General features: G+C 40.2%; 1 protein-coding gene and 1 long non-coding RNA gene across 4 annotated transcripts in view; one reads left to right on the top strand and one right to left on the bottom strand.

Annotated features, from left to right (window-relative positions):
- Positions 1-8,876, bottom strand: part of LOC131382860 (uncharacterized) — a 26,776-nt gene extending 17,900 nt beyond the window's left edge. Inside the window, exon 1 of the long non-coding RNA XR_009212448.1 lies at positions 8,811-8,876. This is a non-coding gene — a long non-coding RNA (uncharacterized LOC131382860). The remainder of the gene's footprint in view (positions 1-8,810) is intronic.
- The window catches only part of ATG5 (autophagy related 5), a 141,603-nt gene that overhangs the window by 57,064 nt on the left and 64,585 nt on the right, over positions 1-19,954 (top strand). The gene's annotated exons all lie outside the window — the stretch shown is intronic.

The following is a 19,954-nucleotide window of genomic DNA, read 5'->3' as shown; positions in this document are numbered from 1 at the left end:
AAAGAGAAGTCTCATCATGTTGCCCAGGCTGGTCTCAAACTCCTGGAGTCAAGTGATCCTTCCGTCTCAGCCTCCCAAAGTGCTGGGATTATAGGCAAGAGCCACTGCGCCAGGCCTGTTTTGAAACCTTTTAAGAACTTTATGATTATCTTTAAGAGAATGGAAAACTTTTATTTTATTTTACTTTAAGTTCTGGGATACATGTGCAGAGGGTGCAGGTTTGTTACATAGGTATACATGTGCCATGGTGGTTTACTGCACCTATCAACCCGTCATCTATGTTTTAAGCCTTGCATACATTAGGTATTTGTCCTAATGTTCCCCCTCTGCTTGCCCCCAACCCACCGACAGGCCCCAGTGTGTGATGTTCCCCTCCCTGTATCCCATGTGTTCTTATTGTTCAGCTCCCACTAATGAGTGAGAACATGTGGTGTTTGATTTTCTGTTCCTGTGTTAGTTTGCTGAGGATAATGGCTTCTAGCTTCATTGATGTCTCTGCAAAGGATACAAAATCATTCTTTTTTATGGCTGCATAGTATTCCATGGTATATATGTGCCACATTTTCTCTATCCAGTCTAACATTGATGGGCATTTGGGTTGGTTCCAAGTCTTTGCTGTTGTAAATAGTGCCGCAGTAAACATACATTTGCATGTGTCTTTATAGTAGAATGATTTATAATCCTTTGGGAATATACTCAGTAATGGGATTGCTGGGTCAAATGGTATTTCTGGCTCTAGATCCTTGAGGAATTGCCACACTGTGTTCCACAATGGTTGAACTAATTTACACTCTCATGAACAGTGTAAAAGTGTTCCTATTTCTCCACAACCTTGCCAGCATCTGTTGTTTCCTGACTTCTTAACAATCCCCATTCTAACTGGTGTAAGATAGTATCTCATTGTGGTTTTGATTTGCATTTCTCTAATGATCAGTGATGATGAGCTTTTTTTCATATGTTTGTTGGGCGCATAAATGTCGTCTTTTGAGAAGTACCTGCTCATATCCTTCACCCACTTTTTGATGGGTTTCTTTTTTTCTTGTAAATTTAAGTTCCTTGTAGATTCTAGATATTAGACCTTTGTCTGATGGGTAGATTGCAAAAATTTTCTCCCATTCTGTAGGTTGCCTCTTCACTCTGATAATAGTTTCTTTTGCTGTGCAGAAGCTCTTTAGTCACTCTTATGATAGTTTCTTTTGCTGTGCAGAAGCTCTTTAGTTTGATTAGATTCCATTTGTCAATTTTGGTTTTTGTTGCCATTGCTTTTGGTGTTTTAGTCATGAAGTCTTTTCCCGTGCCTGTGTCCTGAATAGTATTACCTAGGTTTTCTTCTAGGGTTTTTATGGTTTTGGGCTTGACATTTAAGTCTTTTATCTACCTTGAGTTCATTTTTGTATAAGGTGTAAGGAATGGGTCCAGTTCCTGTTTTCTGCATATGGCTAGCCAGTTTTCCCAGAACCATTTATTAAATAGGAATCCTTTCCCCATTGCATGTTTTTGTCTGGTTTGTCGAAGATCAGATGGTTGTAGATGTGTGGTGTTATTTCTGAGGTCTCTGTTCTGTTCCATTGTTCTATATATCTGTTTTGGTACCAGTACCATGCTGTTTTGGTTACTATGGCCTTGTAATATAGTTTGAAGTCAGGTAGTGTGATGCCTCCAGCTTTGTTCTTTTTGCTTAGGATTGTCTTGGCTATACAGGCTCTTTTTTGGTTCCGTATGAAATTTAAAGTAGTTTTTTTGTAATTCTGCAAAGAAAGTCAATGGTAGCTTGATGGGAATAGCATTGAATCTGTAAATTACTTTGGGCAGTATGGCCATTTTCATGATACTGATTCTTCCTATCCATGAGCATGGAATGTTTTTCCATTTGTTTGTGTCCTCTCTTATTTCCTTGAGCAGTGGTTTGTAGTTCTTGAAGAGGTCCTTCACGTCACTTGTAAGTTGGATTCCTAGGTATTTCGTTGTCTTTGTAGCAGTTGTGAATGGGAGTTCACTCATGATTTGGCTCTCTGCTTCTCTGCTGTTGGTGTATAGGAATGCTTGTGATTTTTGCAAATAGATTTTGTATGCTGAGACTTTGCTGAAGTTACTTAACAGCTTAAGGAGTTTTTGCGCTGAGGCGATGGGGTTTTCTAAATATACAATCATGTCATCTGCAAACAGAGACAATTTGACTTCCTATTTGAATACCCTTTATTTTTTCTCTTGCCTGATTGCCCTGGCCAGAACTTCGAATACTATGTTGAATAGGAGTGGTAAGAGAGGGCATCCTTGTCTTGTGGCAGTTTTCAAAGGGAATGCTTCCAGCTTTTGCCCATTCAGTATGATATTGACTATGGGTTTGTCATAAATAGCTCTTACTATTTTGAGATATGTTCCATCAATACCTAGCTTATTGAGAGTTTTTAGCATGAAGCGATGTCGAATTTTACTAAAGGCCATTTCTGCATCTATTGAGAGAATCATGTGGTTTTTGTCATTGGTTCTGTTTATGTGATGGATTACGTTTATTGATTTGCGTGTGTTGAATCAGCCTTGCATCCCAGGGATGAAGCCGACATGATCGTGGTGGATAAGCTTTTTGATGTGCTGCTGGATTTGGTTTGCCAGTATTTTCTTGAGGATTTTCACATTGATGTTCATCAGGGGTATTGGCCTGAAATTTTCTTTTTTTGTTGTGTCTCTGCCAGGTTTTGGTATCATAAAATGAGTTAGGGCCTCATAAAATGAGTTAGGGAGGAGTCCTTCTTTTTCTGTTGTTTGGAATAGTTTCAGAAGGAATGGTGCCAGTTCCTCTTTGTACCTATGGTAGAATTCGGCTGTGAATCCGTCTGGTCCTGGACTTTTTTGGTTGGTAGGCTGTTAAATTACTGCCTCAATTTCAGAACTTGTTATTGTTCTAGTCAGGGATTCAACTTCTTCTGGTTTAGTCTTGGGAGTGTGTATGTGTCCAATAATTTATCCATTTCTTCTGGAATTTCTAGTTTATTTGCATAGAGGTGTTTATAATACTCTCTGATGGTGGTTTGTATTTTTGTGAGATCAGTGGTGATATCCCGTTTATTATTTTTTATTGTGTCTATTTGATTCTTCTCTCTTTTCTTCTTAATTAGTCTAGCTAGTGGTCTATTTTGTTAATCTTTTCAAAAAACTAGCTCCTGGATTCATTGATTTTTTTTTTTTTTGAGGGTTTTCCATGTCTCCATCTCCTTCAGTTCTGCTCTGATCTTAATTATTCTTGTCTTGTGCTAGCTTTTGAATTTGTTTGCTCTTGCTTCTCTAATTCTTTGATTGTGATGTTAGGGTGTCGATTTTAGATCTTTCCAGCTTTCTGATGTGGGCATTTAGTGCTATAAATTTCCCTCTTAACACTGCTTTAGCTGTGTCTGAGAGATTCTGGTACATTGTCTCTTTTTTTCTCATTGGTTTCAAAGCACTTCTTTATTTCTGCCTTAATTTCGTTATTTACCCAGTAGTTATTCAGGAGCAGTTTTCATGTAGTTGTACAGTTTTGAGTTAGTTTCTTCATCTTGAGTTCTAATTTGATTGCACTGTGGTCTGAGAGACTGTTTATTATATTTTCCATTATTTTGCATTTGCAGAGGAGTGCCTTACTTCCAATTATGTGGTTGATTTTAGAATACGCGTGCTATGTGGTGCTGAGAAGAATGTGTATTCTGTTGATTTGGGGTGGAGAGTTCTGTAGATGTCTATTAGGTCTGCTTGGTCCAGAACTGAGTTCAAGTCTGAATATCCTTGTTAATTTTATGTCTTGTTGATCTGCCTAATATTGACAGTGGGAGTTAAAATCCCCCACTGTTATTGTGTGGGAGTTCAAGTCTCTTTGTAGATCTCGAAGAACTTGTTTTATGAATCTGGGTGCTCCTGTATTGGGTGCACATATATTTAGGATAGTTAGCTCTTATTGTTGCATTGATCCCTTTACCATTATGTAATGCCCTTCTTTGTCTTTTTTGATCTTTGTTGGTTTAAAGTCTGTTTTATCAGAGACTAGGATTGCAACCCTTGCTTTTTTTTTTGTTTTGTTTTGTTTTGTTTTTTTGGAGATGGAGTCTGGCTCTGTCGCCCAGGCTGGAGTGCAGTGGCTCGATGTCTGCTCACTGCAAGCTCCGCCTCCCGGGTTCACGCCATTCTCCTGCCTCAGCCTCCCGAATAGCTGGGACTACAGGCGCCCGCCACCGCGCCCGGCTAATTTTTTTGTATTTTTAGTAGAGACAGGGTTTCACTGTGTTAGCCAGGATGGTCTCGATCTCCTGACCTCGTGATCCGCCCGCCTCGGCCTTCCAAAGTGCTGGGATTACAGGCGTGAGCCACCGCGCCCAGCCCCCTTGCTTTTTTTTTGCAGTCCATTTGCTTGGTAAATATTCCTCCATCTCTTTATTTTGAACCTATGTGTGTCTTTGCAGGTGAGATGGGTCTCCTGAATACAGCACACTGATGGGTCTTGACGCTTTATCCAATTTGCCAGTCTGTGTCTTTTAATTGGAGCATTTATCCCATTTACATTTAAGGTTAATATTGTTATGTGTGAATTTGACCCTGCCATCATGATGCTAGCTGGTTATTTTGCCCATTAGTTGATGCAGTTTTTTCGTAGTGTTGTTGGTCTTTATATTTTGGTGTTTTTTGCAGTGGCTGGTACTGGTTTTTCCTTTCCATATTTAGTGCTTCCTTCAGGAGCTCTTGTAGGGCAGGCCTGGTGATGACAAAATCCCTTAGCATTTGCTTGTCTCTAAAGGATTCTATTTCTCCTTTGCTTATGAAGCTTAGTTTGGCTGGATATGAAATTCTGGGTTGAAAATTGTTTTCTTTAAGAATGTTGAATATATTGGCTCCCACTCTCTTCTGGCTTGTAGGGTTTCTGCAGAGAGATCTGCTGTTAGTCTGATGGGCTTCCCCTTGTAGGAAACCTAACCTTTCTCTCTGGCTGCCCTTAACGTTTTTTCCTTCATTTCAACCTTGGAGAATCTGATGATTATGTGTCTTGGGGTTGCTCTTCTTTAGGAGTATCTTTGTGGTGTTCTCTGTATTTCCTGAATTTGAATGTTGGCCTGTCTTGCTTGGTGGGGGAAGTTCTCCTGGATAATACCCTGAAGTGTGTTTTCCAACTCGGTTCCATTCTTCCCGTCACTTTCAGGTACACCGATCGTTAAGTTCGGTCTTTTCACATAGTCACATATTTCTTGGAGGCTTCATTCGTTCCTTTTTATTCTTTTTTCTCTAATCTTATGTTCATACCTTATTTCAGTAAGTTGATCATCAATCTCTGATATCCTTTCTTCCACTTGATCAATTTGGCTATTGATACTTGTATATGCTTCACAAAGTTCTCGTGCTATGTTTTTCAGCTCCATGAGGTCATTTGTGTTCCTCTCAAAACTGGTTATCCTAGTTAGCAGTTCCTATAACCTTTTATCAAGGTTCTTAGCTTCCTTGCATTGGGTTAGAACATGCTCCTTTAGCTCAGAGGGGTTTGTTATTACCCACCGTCTGAAGCCGCCTTCTGTCAATTCATCAACCTCATTCTTCATCCAGTTTTGTGCCCTTGCTGGAGAGGAGTTGTGATCATTTGGAGAAGAGGCATTCTGGTTTTTTGAATCTTCAGCATTTTTGTGCTGGTTTTGTTTTCTTTTTCATCTTTGTGGATTTATCTACCTTTGATCTTGGAGGCTAATGACCTTTGGATGGGGTTTTTTTGTGGGGGTCCTTTATGTTGATGTTGATGTTGTTACTTTCTTTTTGTTAGGTCCCCTCTTCTGCAGGTCTGCTGCAGTTTGCTAGAAGTCCACTCCAGACCCTGTTCGCCTGGGTATCACCAGTGGAGGCTGTAGAACAGCAAAGATTGCTGCCTGCCACTTCCTCTGGAAGCTTCGTCCCGGAGGGGCACTGGCCTGATGCCAGCCGGAGCTCTCTTGTATGAGGTGTCTGTTGACCCCTGTTGGGAGGTCTTTCCCAGTCAGGAGGCACAGGGATCAGAGACCCACTTGAGGCAGCCTGTCCCTTACCAGAGCTGGTGTGCTGTGCTGGGAGAATCCCTCATCAGGATCAGCTCCTCTCTTCAGAGTTGGCAGGCAGGAATGATTCAATCTGCTGGAGCTGCACCCACAGCCGCCCCTTCCCCCAGGTGCTGTGTCCCAGGGAGATGGGGGTTTTGTCTGTAAGCCCCTGACTGGGGCCATTACTTTTCCTTCAGAGATGCCCTGCCCAATGAGGAGGAATCTAGAGAAGCACTCTGGCCACAGCCACTTTGCTGGACTGTGGTGAATTCCGCTCAGTCCAGACCTCCCAGACTCCTTAGCACCGTCAGGGGAAAACTGCCTACTAAAGCCTCAGTAATGTCAGATGCCCCTCCCCCCGCCAAGCTCGATCGTCCCAGGTTGACGTTAGACTGCTGTGCTGGCAGTGAGAATTTCAAGCCAGTGTTTCTTAGCTTGCTGGGCTCCGTAGGAGTGGGACCCACTGAACGAGAACACTTGACTTTGTGGCTTCAGCACACTTTCCAGGGGAATGAATGGTTCTGTCTCTCTGGGGTTCCAGGCGCCACTGAAGTACGAAAAAGACTCCTGCAGCTAGCTCGGTGTCTGCCCAAATGGCTGCCCAGTTTTGTGCTTGAAACCCAGGGACCTGGTGGTGTAGGCTACATGAGGGTATCTCCTGATCTGCAGATTGCAGAAACCGTGGGAAAAGCGTAGTAACCCAACCGGGTAGCACAGTACCTCACAGCTTCCCTTGGCTGGGGGAGGGAGGCTCCCCGGCTTCTTGCGCATCCTGGGTGAAGGAATGCCCCACCACCCTGCTTCTGGTCGCCCTCCATGAGTTGGATCCACTGCCTGATCAGTCCCAACAAGATGACCTGGGTACCTCAGCTGGAAATGCAGAAATCACCTGCCGCCTTTTGTGTTGGTCTCACTGGGAGCTGCAGACCGGAATTTTTCCTCTTCAGCCATCTTGTCAACTCGAGAATGGAAAACTTTTTAAGAACTTTATGATTTTCTTTAAGAGAATGGAAAACTTTAGATGTACTTACTTTTCTAATCCTTTTTTGTTTTGTCCATTAGCTTCTTATCACCTTTCTTTAGATCACTGTTTCCCAAAGTATGCCAAAAGCATTAGCGTTACTTGGGAACTGATTAGAAATGTACCTTAGACCGGCCGGGTGCAGTGGCTCATGCCTGTAATCCCAGCACTTTGGGAGGCCGAGGTGGGTGGATCACAAGGTCAGGAGTTCAAGACCAGCCTGACCAACATGGTGAAACCCTATCTCTACTAAAAATACAAAAATTAGGCATGGTCCACGCCTCTAATCCGAGCTACTCAGGAGGCTGAGGCAGGAGAATCACTTGAACCTGGGAGGCGGAGGTTGAAGTGAGTCGAGATGGTGCCACTGCACTCCAGCCTGGGCGACAGAGTGAGACTCCGTCTCAAAGAAAAATGTGCCCTAGACCAACTGAATGAGAAACTCTGGGTAAGTCCCAGCAGCCTGTTTCAGCAAGTCTTCCAGAAGGTTTTGACTCACTAAAGTTTGAGAACCACTCCTGTGGAGCAGGGTTTCCCAATCTCTGTACTGTTGACTTTTTTGGACTGGATAATTCTTTGATGTGGCTGTGAGGGTTGGGGCTGTCCTGTGCATTGTGTAATCTTTAGCAGCACTTCTGGCCTCTACAGACTAGATGCCAGTAGCACACTGCCCCCTCCCCCAGGCCCCACCTCCGGTAATAATTGTTTCATTTTTTTCAACCCAACTTCTACATCCAGCCTAACAATAGGCTGTGTCAATACTGCCTCCAAAATAAACCCCAATTTATTGACTTTTCTTCATCTCTACCATTATCACCCTAATTACCACCATATTCTTATGAGAACCACTACTCTAGAGGGAAATGATGTGGAGTTAGTAGGCAAAACTGCTTCTCATTTAAAGTAGCAGTGACCACTTGTTGAGTGCATTTAACTCATTCCAAGTTCTGTTCTGGGTACTTTACGTGAATTGTCACTGCCATCACAACAGCTGTGCCAGATATGTTTCAAAGTTCACAGTGTGGGCTAACCCATTTATGAAGTTTCTCATCTATTCCAGCAATTCTTCCCTTGAGAACTATTATGTCCTGTTGTCATAATGACTTATTTGGCTGCATGTGTAACTATATTCTTTTTTAAACAAAGGGATTTAGCATATAAACAAAACAGTTATTTTAACCATTAACCTCTTATATGTAAGTTTAACCGTGTAAACGTCTTCTTTTTTCTTTTTTTTTGAGATGGAGTCTTTCTGAGTCTCCCAGTCTGGAGTTCAGTGGCAGGATCTCAGCTCTCTGCAACCTTCCGCCTCCCAGGCTTAAGTGATGCTCCCACTTCAGTCTCCTGAGTAGCTGGGACTACAGGTGCCCGCCACCACGTCCAGCTCATTTTTGAATTTTTGTAGAGACGACCTTTCACCACACTGCCCAGGCTGGTCTTGAACTCCTGGGCTCAAGGGAGCTGCCCACCTCAGCCTCTTAAAGCGCTGGGATTGTAGGTGTGAACTGTTGCCTGGTGAACTATGTAAACTTCTCATTGCAAAGTTAACCATAACTGTTTCTGGATGATGATTATTTACTTTTTCTGAGGTGACTACTAAATGACAAATGAATCAATAGTATGCTGTCGTTGCAGTAAGACATTCTGCTTACATTTTTTGAAATAATGTGTGTTCTGTGTATTTTCCTTTCAGCTCTAGCTCACTTGATCTATCTCTGCATATCTTAACAACTCTTCTTTCCCACTCTTTAACTCTAATTTAAACTTACCTAGTCTCTGTTCCATTCCTTCATTACCTTTCTAGGGTATGGATGGCTAGATACACATTTTAGCTCAACAATCAATAGTTAATGCTGGTTCATGTATTACGTATTTCCAGGTGTTACATGCTTTTAAACAAAAGCCTAGAAATCATTTGTATTGAGAATGTCAAGCCCCCACACCTGACCCCTGTAACATTTTATGTTCTCAAACTTGGCCTGTGTAGAACAGTTCTGATTAGTGGCTGTAGTGATGAATTCTGGTTGTTAGAATTCTGTATATTAATGATGTCATCTCCTGAACCAAGAAAGTCAGTGCAGTTCTATTGCAGCGCTAGTTTATTTATTTATTTTTTTTTTTTTTTGAGACGGAGTCTCGCTCTTTCTCCCAGGCTGGAGTGCAGTGGCGCAATCTCGGCTCACTGCAGGCTCTGCCTCCCGGGTTCACGCCATTCTCCTGCCTCAGCCTCCCGAGTAGCTGGGACCACAGGCGCTCGCCACCACGCCCGGCTAATTTGTTGTATTTTTAGTAGAGACGGGGTTTCACCGTGTTAGCCAGGATGGTCTCAATCTCCTGACCTCGTGATCCACCCGCCTCGGCCTCCCAAAGTGCTGGGATTACAGGCGTGAGCCACCGCGCCCGGCCTAGTTTCTTGGTACTCATTGGATACCATTTCTCTTTTACTACTTTAGAAACTATATAAGGTTCAGAATCCTTTTATGTGAAAATCACATTTAAGAATAAAACTATCTGTGCCACTGGTATTTTAATTAACATTCAGAGAATTGCAAGATTTTTACCCAAACACTGGAAAAATAAGCAACTTATAAAAAAGAGGGGTAAAATGAACACGTTTGTTCATCTAAAATACAGCATGTGTAGTCCTGATTATTGTCTTCAAAGTGCTTTTCTACTTAAGAAGCATTTCTGGCCGGGCGCGGTGGCTCACGCTTGTAATCCCAGCACTTTGGGAGGCCGAGGCGGGCGGATCACGAGGTCAGGAGATCGAGACCAGGGTGAAACCCCGTCTCTACTAAAAATACAAAAAATTAGCCGGGCGTGGTGGCGGGCGCCTGTAGTCCCAGCTACTCGGAGAGGCTGAGGCAGGAGAATGGCGTGAACCCGGGAGGCGGAGCTTGCAGTGAGCCGAGATTGCGCCACTGCACTCCAGCCTGGGCGACCGAGCAAGACTCCGTCTCAAAAAAAAAAAAAAAAAAAAAAGAAGCATTTCTTCCCACAGTGTCCCTTTAGTATCCAGACTGTGCTTAAGTTCCTGGAGCTCTTTTACATTTAGTTTATTTCTCTCTTTCCCATTAGAAGGATATAAAAGTATCCCAAACAGCATTTCAAATTAGAGTTAATTTTCATAATTCTAATTGTAGTTAAATTTCAAATTCCAAGCCACACTCAGAATGTCAAGATTTTGTGGCTATTTTTTTTCTTTTTTTTAAAATTATACTTTAAGTTCTAGGGTACATGTGCACAACGTGCAGGCTTGTTACATAGGTATACGTGTGCCGTGTTGGTTTGCTGCACCCATCAACTCGTCATTTACATTAGATCATTAGATGTTTCTCCTAATGCTATCCCTTCCCCCAGGCCCTCACCCCCCGACAGGCCCCAGTGTGTGATGTTCCCCACCCTGTGTCCAGGTGTCTGATTGTTCAGTTCCCACCTATGAGTGAGAACATGCAGTGTTTGGTTTTCTGTGCTTGTGATAGTTTGCTGAGAATGATGGTTTCCAGCTTCATCCATGTCCCCGCAAAGGACATGAACACATCCTTTTTTATGGCTGCATAGTATTCCATGGTCTATATGTGCCACATTTTCTTAATCCAGTCTATCATTGATAGACATTTGGGTTGGTTCTAATTCTTTGCTACTGTGAATAGTGCTTTCACAGCTATTTTTTCTTAAACTATCTTCTTGTTTTTGTTAATGCTTAGATTTTGTTCCACAGGTACTTTAACCTGCATGTAGTTTTCATGTATTTAAAAGTCATTATTTTTATGTAAGATTTAAAAAACTCTATAACTCTTTTACATATTTTTTGAAAGATGAAAAAATATTAATATTTGTCCCCCTAGAATGTAAGAAAGGAGCAGAAGAGACAAGGTGATGAAGGGAAATATAGGAAGTGAGAAGAGAAGGAAGACAACTTCATGGACTTGTTGAAAGGGGAAGTGCTTTACAATTATAATACAGCTCATTCTCACCAGTATTTTTAGCATTATTTATTTTCAGGTGTTAGTACTCAATAGAGTAATGCAATTCACATATTTGAGTGAGTTGTAAATGAAAAAATTTGAGAAACTGGGAGGATAATTTCAAATTTTAATAACTTTATTCTTATTTTTACTGTTAGGATTCTTGGAAATCCTGATTGAAGTTTTGGACCTTACAGGATACACTATGTGCATCATGTATCCCTAAAAGTTATGGGATACATTTAAAACAATAATATTTAGTCCACAATAAGCTAATTATAGGTAATAAAGTATAATTTGTAAAATTCTGGGTGGGCCATGTGTTTTGAGAAATGTATATAGTTTTCAACCAACTTTGTTTTGCAGTGAATTAGTTGTTATATAACAGTTTTGAGGAAAATACTTCTTGAACAGTCCCAGTAGCTAAAAGTTGAACTAAGATGAGATTTTTTCAGTTTCACTCATTATTGTCCTTGTCTTCTTTTAAAGAATAGTTCCTAATTGAGTAATATTTTCGATTGATTATCACAATGCCTTTCTTCATGTACTCATTGAAGAATTATGGCTTAATGAACATGTTGAAACAAGTAATAGTTATTTCTGTAGTAGCAGCTACTGTTAGCTGTACTGTTCTGTCATCTCTAAATACTACAGGAGATGAGATTTGTTGAATTACTATACTAGATGCTACCATAATTTTTGAAGCATAGAACCTTGGAATTTTTGATAATATGAACATGCCATTCATTAATCGTTTCCCAGATATCAGTCATAAATTATCTTGAATTGGCTGAACATTGAGTGTTAGCAAACAAGCTGTTTTATTTATAGAAATGTAACTAAAAATCTTCTGTGTCATGGTAGCACCCACTAGCAGCTACTAGCCTGATGACCTTGGGCATGTCGTCTAGCTGCTTTGAGCTGCAATTTTCTCCTCTCTACAATGAGGACAGCTATATCAGTAAGTTGTGTGCAAATTAATATAAAATCCTAGGGTTTTTTAAATTGCTAAATTCTTTGCAGGTGTATAAGTTATTAATAAAAGTCATCACTGGTCCCACTGTAATGAGAACCAACAGCTTTTCCCTATTTCTCACTCTAGTATTGTTTGTTTTTAATAGCACTTTTGACTAGCCTTTTTTTTTGATTCAGGGCCTCCTTGCTCTGTCACCCAGGCTGAGGCGCAGTGGTAAGGTCATGGCTCACTGCAGCCTTGACCTCCTGGGTTCAGGCAATCAGTTTTCCCATGTCAGTCTCCCAGGTAGCTGGTACCACTGGCATACACCACCAATGCTTGGCTAATTTTTTTTTTTTTTTTTTTTTTGGTAGAGACGGGATCTACCTATGTTGCCCAGGCTGGTCTCAAACTCCTGGGCTCAAGCAGTCCTCCCGCCTAGGCCTCCCAAAGTGCTAGGATTACAGGCATGCTCCACCATGCTCAGCCCAGCCTAAACTTCTGATATACTTTTTACTTAAGTATAATATCTATTACTTGGTCATCTCTGCCGTTTGAGGGGATGAGGAGTGGGGGCGGGTGGGAAGGACTTGAGCCATCAAGCATTACAAGTGCATAATAAAGGATTCATCAGACTTACTAGAAATTGTGATAACTTGTGTCAGTTTGGCTTCCCCAAGTACATGTTAAGTGAAAAGAAGAATCTGTTGTGTACTTGTTTTATTTTGGTTTTTGTTTTTTAATTCTCCAAAGCTCCTGTTATTCCATTAAGTGCATAATGGGAGCAAGGGGTTTGATAGATTTCACTCTACACAGGTCCTACAAAATAAAAACTTGTTTGAGCATGCTGTTTTTTCTATCTCCTGTTTTAATTAAACTCCAGATTCACAATATGAACTGTTTGCAAATTGGGAACTTCTTTATAGAGGTATTTTCCATGTAGCTACCATGTACAGATTAGGTAGATTTGAAATAGAATGGAGGAGCTTATTAGGCTAACTAAATTCCTGTGATATCCCAGGCCTAGAGACTTTCACATGCATAATCTTAGTGATTCCTCACAAGAATTAGATAAATATTACCATCTTTGCAAATGAGGAAATGAGTTCACAGAACTACCAAGAGGTGGAACCGGAATTTGAACCTAGATCCCTGATTCTGAAGTGAATGTACAATCATGCTCTGCATTATGATGTTTCAGTCAACAGTGGACTGCATGTATGATAGTGGTCCCTTAAGATTATAATGGAACTGAACAATTTATATGGCCTAGTAACCTGGTAGCCCTTGTACCATCATAGCACAATACATTACTCATAGGTTTGTGGTGATACTGTCATAAACAAATGTATTGTGCTGCCAGTTGGATAAATGTCTAGCACATATAATTATGTACAGTAATTGATAATGATAAACGACTATGTTACTATTTACTGTACTTTTTATCATTATTTTAGAGTGTTCACCTTCTACTTATTGGAAAAAGTTAGCTGTAAAACAGGAAGGTCCTTCAAGAGGTATTCTGGAAGGCATCGTTTTCATAGGAGATGACAGCTTCACTCATGTTATTGCCCCTAAAGACTTTCCAGTGGGACAAGATGTGGAGGTGGAAGACAGTGATATTGACGATCCTCCCACTTTGTAGGACTAGGCTAATGTGTGTATTTGTGTCTTAGTTTTTAACAAGAAGTCTTAAGTTAAAAAAAAAAAATTTAATAAAGTTTCGTAGAATAAGGATATAAAAAAAGAATGTTTTTGTGCAGCTGTACATGTTTGTTTTAAGCTAAGTGTTATTACAAAAGACTCAAAAGTTAAAATGAAAACGTTTATAAAGTGAAAAAGCTATAATAAGCTTAAGTTAATTTTTAAATAAATTCAATGTAACTTAAATGTACAGTGTTTACAAAGTCTACAGTAGAGTATAGTAATGTCCTAGGCCTTCACATTCACTCACCACTCACTCATTGACTCACCCAGAGTCAGCCCTGCAAGCTCCATTCATGGTACGTGCACTCTACAGGGGTGCCTTTTAAAAATATTTTATATGGTATTTTTACTGTACCTTTTCCTGGTTTGCACATACCATATAGGTTTATAGCCTAGGAGCAATAGGTTATACCATATAGCCTAGTTGTGTAGTAATCTGTACTCTCTAGGTTTTCTAAGTACATTCTGTGATGTTCACATGATGAAATTGCCTGATGCATTTCTCAGAATTCCCATCGTTAAATGAAGCATGACTGTATTTTTTGTTGCATCTGGAGGTTGTTAACGCTGGCTATATATTAGAATCATCTGGGGAGCTTTCAAAAGTACAGATGCCAGGGAATCAGGTAATTGGTCTGGAGTGGGTCCTGCACATTAGTATTTTTTAAAAGCTCTTCAGGTGATCCTGGTGAGAAGCAAAAGTTAAGAAATGTTGCATTACATAGTGCATCTCCAGTGACCATTGGTGGCCCCTTTGTTTTAAAAGCTTTTGTTATTTGTCAGTGGATAATCATTAACAGATTAATAGTGTTCTCTACTTTACATTTTCTCTCCAGAAGCATAAAGGATTTGTATTAAAGAATTACCTACATAATAAATGTTGGAAAGATTACAGTGAACATAATGGGGGTACCTTTTTCTTTGTCAGTCTTTCAAAAATTAAAATATTTTTGTTTTTATCTTTGGCTTGATTTCTGAGTGAAGTAAAAATGAACTCAATTGCATATTAAATTTGTTTCTGGCCCTCTGCATCTAGGAAAGTAATAAACTAATTTCGGCCAAGAGAAATAACATTTTCTTAATATACAGTAGTTTTAAAAAGTAATAGAACAGGAGGTTATTGGTTATAAATCTATAGATGATTGTTTTTTTTTTTTGTTGTTTTTTTTTTGAGACGGAGTCTCGCTCTGTCCCCTAGGCTGGAGTGCAGTGGCACGATCTCGGCTCACTGCAACCTCCGCCTCCCGGGTTCACGCCATTCTCCTGCCTCAGCCTCTCCGAGTAGCTGGGACTACAGGCGCCCGCCACCACGCCCGGCTAATTTTTTGTATTTTTAGTAGAGACGGGGTTTCACCATGGTCTCGATCTCCTGACCTTGTGATCCGCCCGCCTCGGCCTCCCAAAGTGCTGGGATTACAAGCGTGAGCCACTGCGCCCGGCCTAAATCTATAGATGATTGTAACAGGAATACATTTAGATAATTAGTCCTGGTCTACCACTGTGCTGTAGCTCTGTAAATCTCTTTTTGACAAGCTGCTTTAAAGATTGTCATGGATGAAGGGAAAATGAGAGTATAGTTGAAGATCATTATTATTAGAAATGTTAATGTAAGCACATAGAACAACAGAATAATTTGTTTTTTACATTATGAAATTTTTGAATTTTGAATCTTTTTTATTACCCAGCTTAAAAATACATTTGAAATAAATTCTTCTTAATTGGTTAGAATACGATAATTGAATCCTGTCTACTTAAAAATAAAGGCAGTTACTGGGATTGACTCTTGGAATAAGTTTAAAGATGTTGTAACTTACAGTCATGGTTTATTGGCTGGTGATGTTGAAATTAGAATTTACAGTCTGCTTTTCTCAATACTTAATAAGATTAATTTTCTTTAAATTTCCAAGCAGTAGTTTTTAACGATTTACAGAGTTTTCATGAGGTAGCTGGTTTTTACTGATTCCGTTTATAAAGCCATGCTGTAATAAGGTGTAGCAATTGTGAACCTCTCATCTTTTCAGATTGACAAGAACCCCTTCCGCCATCATGCTTCTGTCCTCTCCCGTACTATATTAAGACATGTTAGAAGAAGAAGGGGTTGGAAAGGAATGGTTATCTAGGTCTTAAGAGATAGAGTTGGAACTTAGACTTGCTTGTCAAGACTAGAGGACTCCTCAGATGTTGGCCCAGATGTTCTTGGACCACCATTCTTTTTTTTTTAATTTTTATTTTATTATTATACTTTAAGTTTTATGGTACATGTGCACAATGTGCAGGTTTGTTACATATGTATACATGTGCCATGTTGGTGTGCTGCACCCATTAACTTGTCATTTAGCATTAGGTATATCTCCTAATGCTATCCCTCCCCCCTCCCCCCACCCCACAACAGTCCCCAGAGTGTGATGTTCCCCTTTCTGTGTCCATGTGTTCTCATTGTTCAGTTCCCACCTATGAGTGAAGTTCTGGCCAGGGCAATTAGGCAGGAGAAGGAAATAAAGGGTATTCAATTAGGAAAAGAGGAAGTCAGATTGTCCCTGTTTGCAGATGACATGATTGTATATCTAGAAAACCCCATTGTCTCAGCCCAAAATCTCCTTAAGCTGATAAGCAACTTCAGCAAAGTCTCAGGATACAAAATCAATGTACAAAAATCATAAGCATTCTTACACACCAATAACAGACAAACAGAGAGCCAAATCATGATTGAACTCCCATTCACAATTGCTTCAAAGAGAATAAAATACCTAGGAATCCAACTTAAAAGGGAAGTGAAGGACCACCATTCTTATTCCCACCGTTACATGATATGGCTGGAGATGAATGCAGTGAAATTGATGGGAGGTAAATGGCAACTAAATTGTGCCCACAGGGTGAGAAGATAGAACCTTTATATGGTGGTTGAAAAAGTTGGAGGAAGCAAAAGAGACATAGAGGGTATTTGGTTGTAAATATTGCAGCTGTACTGTGTTAGGGCTTTTATTCTCCCAACTATGGCTAGCAAAGGCTACTCAATTGCATAACTCCAACAGGCAACATTCACATAGAATTTGATGTGAGTGATGGAGACTCCCTGGCTCTGAGCCAGACTGAACAGTCCGGCAGTTATGTAATGGTGGGGTTTTGGCAGGGCCACTTTTCCATACTGGTCCTGACACTTCTTACCCTGGTAGAATCTAGCAGCTCAGTGTCTTCTGTTGTTGAATCTGAGGCAGCCTAAAAGATAATGATAATAGGAAACACTTATGTAGCACTTAATTTGTGTCAGGCACAGTAAGTGTCTTGCTCAAACTCACACAACTATTAAATAAATGACAAAGCTGGGAAACAAACTCAGGCAGTGTGGCTCCAGACTGTCTACTTTTTCCCCTATGCCACACTATGTTTGCTATTCCTTGTTTTTATTGTCTCCATTGCCTAGTCATTCATTTAGCTATTAGTGATTAACAAACATTCGTTGAGTATGTACTATGTGCATACTCATAGTACATTAACTTTCTAGGGCTGAAGTACATAGAACTTTCTAGGGCTGAAGATAAAGTCTTTGCCCTCATGAGGCTTATATTTTAGTTGAGGGAGAGCGACAGTACATTATTAAACATGTAAATTGCATAATTTGAAGTAACGATAAGTATTTAGAATAAAATAGAATGATGGTATAGGGAATGATTGGAAAGTGGGGCTGTCTTACCTAGGATTATGAAAGAAATCTTTCTGAGGGGGTAACACTGTATTGAGACTTGAATGATAGGAAGCAGTTATGTAAAGATTAGGAAAGTGGGGATTCTAGGCTGCTAAAACTGAAGTGGGAGCAAGTTTGGTATTTACTGGGGACCGAAAAGAAAAATAGCATGACTTAGAGCTTAGTAAGTAAGGTAGGTAGTAACTTAGTTTAGTAAGGTAGACGGTGAGATCTCAGAGAAATGCAGCAATAGCATTCCAAGGGGGTGGAGTGGGCCTAGTAGGAATCTGCTTCTAGGGGAAGAGGTATTTTGTTACTGACATTATTTATGGTTGCCTGCATGTAGATTGGTCAGGGAGCAGTCTGCCCCAGATGCAGGCAGTAAGGAGATGCAGTGGGTTGCATATTTCTTAAAATGATTTTAGTACATAACTTAAAATAACCATATCGTTGAAGTGCGTCATAAAGCATTATGTTTTATGGCCCATTAGAAAATATTTGAAAATTTACTTGTTAATGATGATTTATGCTTTAAAAGAGCTTTCTGGATGCTGTGCACAGGGGATAAACATAGGACAGTGACCAAGTAGGAGGCTATTGTATTGGCTCAGAGAGGTGAAAGTGGTAGTGGGAAACATGGAGAGAAGTAATTGCACTCTAAATATATATATTGATTACTGTTCTTGATGCCAATTTTCCAAGACTGTGGCACTTACTTTGTAGAGCAAAGGAGTAAATGTCTTCTCTCAGTTAATTTTCAGACAGTGACCGTCCAGGTCAAAATTGTCCAGGAATTTGGATTTTATTGCTTTTGTGATTCACTGAAACCACAGATTTCCCTGGGTAGAAACCTTCTGCCAAGATGTATGTTTATGGACAGGATGAAGGATGAACTTCCTCCAGGACTGGCACGGCTCAGCCCTGATGCACCGGTTAGCCCACTGGGCCCACCTACTTCTGTGTTCATGATGAATTTTCAAGGGCTGATTCTCTTAATTTGACCTGGCTTATAAGGCAGATGAGTTTGAAGATACAGATCACTTACTGAAGACCTGCTTTTGGCAGCCTACCAGTAATTACTACTTGTTCATTTTTATTTTTCTCCTGTTTTGTCTTACAGAGATGTTTAACATATTACGTATGAAGAAATTAATTCATATAGGTCTTCTATATTTGAATGTGTTTTCTGTTACATATCTTCTTGAAAGCCTCTGATTAAAACAATACAATTATTACATGATCACTTGTAGTACTGATTTCAATAATACTGTTGACAGATGGAAAATTTTGTGAAGAGTAGGTTCCCTTCTGTGGTGATTTTCAGCCATTTGCTTTTCCTTTCAAAGACAAGCTTACAGTCTGTCTTCTATGTGCTGTCACAGTCTGACATTTATTTGAAATGCTATAACTCTGCTCTCCTTTGGCTTCATAGATGTTAAAGACCAGGAGGTGAATAGTGTATGCATGTGGAGACTATTTCACCGGTTTCCTACGTGAGGGTCCTAGCCAGCTGAATTGAGCCTGAGTAGCAATCCCTACACTCTCCTTATATGTCCTCCATGTCTCCTGTGGCGGATTTTAGACATGTTATTTGTGGCATAAGAATTATTTTGCCTTGAGTTTTTACCTCCCGTAAAGCTTAAGTGGAAGAATAGATAAATCCTTTAAAGTTATCACTTTTTCCTGCGGTTTGTCCATGTGAGGAACAAAGAATACAAATTAACTCGGTATCTTACGCATTTTAGAGAACTCTGAAATTAAAAAAAAAAATAATAACATTTTTGCCAGATGTTTTAAAAATTTGCAAGACCAATATAAAAGCTTAATTCAGCAGAGAGAGAGAGGGGAAAAATGGATGACCATCAGGATTTTTGAGGAATGGTATTTTTAATCTTTTTTTTTTAAAATTGATTGAATATTTCTGTAGAACAGTCCTTTGGTTTTATGCTTTTGATAGCCTTCTTAAATGTTAAGTTTTATAAAAAGAAACTAACATCAGTAATATTGCTTGTAGCTCTGGCGAGAAGTATATATGTTATCTTCCTTTCTCCCAATGTGAATAAGCTAAGTGACTACTAGTTTTAATTTTCTCCTGCTTAGTCTTTGTTTTGTTTGGCTCTGCACGGTGGCTCATGCCTGTAATCCAGCACTTTGGGAGGCCAAGGCGGATGGATCACTTGAGGTCAAAAGTCCAAGACCAGCCTGGCCAACATGGTGAAATCCTGTCTCTACTAAAAATACAAAAATTAGCGGGGCGTGATGATGCATGCCTATAATCCCAGCTACTTGGGAGGCTGAGGTGGGAGAATCTCTTGAACCTGGGAGGTGGAGGTTGCAGTGAGCAGAGATCTCGCCACTGCACTCCAGCCGGGGTGACAGAGCGAGACTCTGTCTCTTTTTAAAAGGGAAAAAAAAATCCGTTGTGAAAGACACTTGGTTATTCCTTCAATCTCAACACTGATTTTTCTCTCTTTCCTTTCTTTTCTTCTTCCTTTCTTTCCTTTTTCTTTCCTTCCCTTTCTTTCTTTCTTTCTTTCTTTCTTTCTTTCCTTCCTTCCTTCCTTCCTTCCTTCCTTCCTTCCTTCCTTCCTTCCTTCCTTC

Source organism: Hylobates moloch, unplaced genomic scaffold (assembly GCF_009828535.3).
Source record: "Hylobates moloch isolate HMO894 unplaced genomic scaffold, HMol_V3 SCAFFOLD_2, whole genome shotgun sequence".
Taxonomy (NCBI): Eukaryota; Metazoa; Chordata; class Mammalia; order Primates; family Hylobatidae; genus Hylobates; species Hylobates moloch.
The sequence above is the reverse complement of the archived record's forward strand: the minus strand, read 5'-3'. Positions and strand labels throughout refer to the sequence as shown.